The sequence below is a fragment of the Coffea eugenioides genome, chromosome 5 (genome assembly GCF_003713205.1).
Source record: "Coffea eugenioides isolate CCC68of chromosome 5, Ceug_1.0, whole genome shotgun sequence".
Lineage (NCBI taxonomy): Eukaryota > Viridiplantae > Streptophyta > Magnoliopsida > Gentianales > Rubiaceae > Coffea > Coffea eugenioides.
The window spans coordinates 277,521-279,962 of NC_040039.1; the positions used below are offsets into that span (position 1 = coordinate 277,521).

At 46.6% G+C, this 2,442-nt stretch overlaps 1 non-coding gene across 1 annotated transcript; it reads right to left on the reverse strand.

The window, feature by feature from the left end:
- Positions 1 to 402: 402 nt before the first annotated feature.
- LOC113772647 lies at positions 403 to 509 on the reverse strand. Its single transcript, XR_003468613.1, has one exon. It is a non-coding gene; the product is annotated as a small nucleolar RNA R71 (small nucleolar RNA).
- Positions 510 to 2,442: the final 1,933 nt, after the last annotated feature.

Genomic DNA, 2,442 nt, shown 5'->3' on the forward strand with positions numbered 1-2,442 from the left:
GCAAACGAGCCAGCGGAAGACGAAGTAAGCATGGCCAACAACCAAACATTGAGGGAGCTGGCTGCTCCGGAGCTGACTCACCAGCCCTTGTGCATCACATTCCCCGCTTTAGCGGAGAATACTGCTTTCGAACTGAAGTCAGGGTTGATTCAACTCTTACCTTCTTTCCATGGTCTCTCTGGCGAAGAACCCCACAAGCACGTCAAGGAGTTCGAGGTAGTTTGCTCTAGCATGAAACCTCCTGGGGTCACTGAAGAGCAAATCAGACTGAGAGCCTTTCCATTCTCTCTCAAAGATGCAGCTAAAGATTGGCTGTACTACCTACCAGCAGGTAGTATTACCACATGGGCACAGTTAAAAAAGAAGTTTTTGAAAAAATTCTTCCCTACATCCCGGGCTGCGAGTTTGAGGAAGGAGATCTGCGGCATTAAACAGTATCCCGGTGAGTCCTTGTATGAATACTGGGAAAGGTTTAACAAGTTGTACACTAGATGCCCGCAACATCAAATTAGTGAGCAACTGTTAATCCAATACTTCTATGAAGGGCTCCAATCAACCGATAGGAGTATCATTGATGCTGCGAGTGGGGGAGCACTTGCAAACAAGACACCGAGGGAAGCGTGGGAGCTCATCGAAGCCATGGCAGAGAACTCCCAGCAATTTGGTTTACGTGAGAGCAACCCTCCCCGTAGAGTCAACGAGGTAGAGACTTCATCTATACAGCAGCAACTGTCAGAATTGACGTATGTTGTTAGACAATTGGCCATGAGAGACACGCCGCGAGCAAAGGTGTGTGGAATCTGTACTAGCATGGACCACTGCTCGGACACATGCCCCATTTTGCAAGAGGATGGGGCCGAACAGGTGAACATGGCCGGAGGCGTGCCCGCGCCCCGCAGGCAGTACGACCCGTACTCCAATACGTACAATCCGGGCTGGAGGGACCATCCCAATCTCAGTTATGGGAACAGACAACAAAATTCATTCTTCAATCGTCCACCAGGATTCCAGCAACCATGGCAACCGAAACCGCAACCCTCATCCTCCAACACAGGGAGCTCATTGGAGGATATTGTCAAGAGTCTGGCTACGACTACCACCCAGCTCCAGCAAGAGACCAGGTCATTGACCACAAATATGGCTCAACTCCAGCAAGAAACTAGAGCCTTAACCATGAGCACCACTCAGTTCCAGCAGGACACAAAAGCAGGCATGAAGGATATGGAGGCTCGAATAAGCCAAATGGCAACTGCCATCAATCGCTTGGAGTCCCACTCTTATGGAAAGTTACCCTCACAACCTGAAGTAAATCCCAGGAATGTAAGTGCCATGACACTGAGGAGTGGCAAGACACTGGAAGGGTCTAAAGAGGGAAATTCAAAAAGCAAGAGTGAAGAGGAGATAGAGAAGGAAATTGAAGAGGAAGGGCGTATTCGCAAGGATCCTAAGGTAACCTTCACTTCTCCGCCCACTATTAAATCTAACTTACCTCCTTTTCCTTGCAGGCTGGAGAAGACAAAAAAGGTAGAAAAGGAAAAAGAGCTTTTAGATGTGTTCCGAAAAGTGGAGATTAACATCCCTTTACTGGATGCAATCAAGCAGATACCGAAATATGCTAAATTTCTCAAGGATCTATGCACCCATAAGAGGAAACTAAGAGGGGACGAAAGAGTAGCGGTGGGAGAGAATGTGTCAGCAATGCTCCAAAGAAAGCTCCCTCCCAAGTGTGGAGATCCAGGTATGTTCATGATCCCCTGTAAGATAGGGAATACACCGATCAGGAAAGCAATGTTAGATTTAGGGGCGTCAATCAATGTGATGCCAAAGACCATTTTTGCTTCTCTAAATCTTGGGCCACTTAAAGAAACAGCCATCATAATCCAACTAGCTGATCGCACAAATGCATATCCAGAGGGGCTAGTTGAGGATGTCTTGGTTCAGGTAAATGAATTGGTCTTTCCTGCAGATTTTTATATCTTGGACATGGGAGATGAAAAATCATTAAACCCTTCACCTATCTTGTTAGGTAGACCATTTCTTAGCACTGCCAGAACTAAAATAGATGTGAATGAGGGTACTTTGTCAATGGAATTTGATGATGAAACTGTGAATTTCAATATTTTTTATGCGATGAAGTATCCAGAGGAATCTAACTCGGTCTTTGCTGTGAGCGCTATTGAGCCTTTTGTGCAGGAAACTTTTGAATTAGATGGCAAAGACGCATTGGAAGTGGCTCTAATCAAGCATCTGGAGTTGGGTGTAACTCTTGATGTGGACCTAAGGGAAGATTTGCTCCATGCTGTTGAAGCCTTACACTCACTTCCACCCGTATCCCCAAGGTATGAGCTTACTTCTCTTTTTGTGCCAGAGGCTCAGACAAAGTTGCTCCCTTCAGTTGTGCAGGCACCGGAGTTAGAACTAAAGCCTCTCCCGAAGCATCTA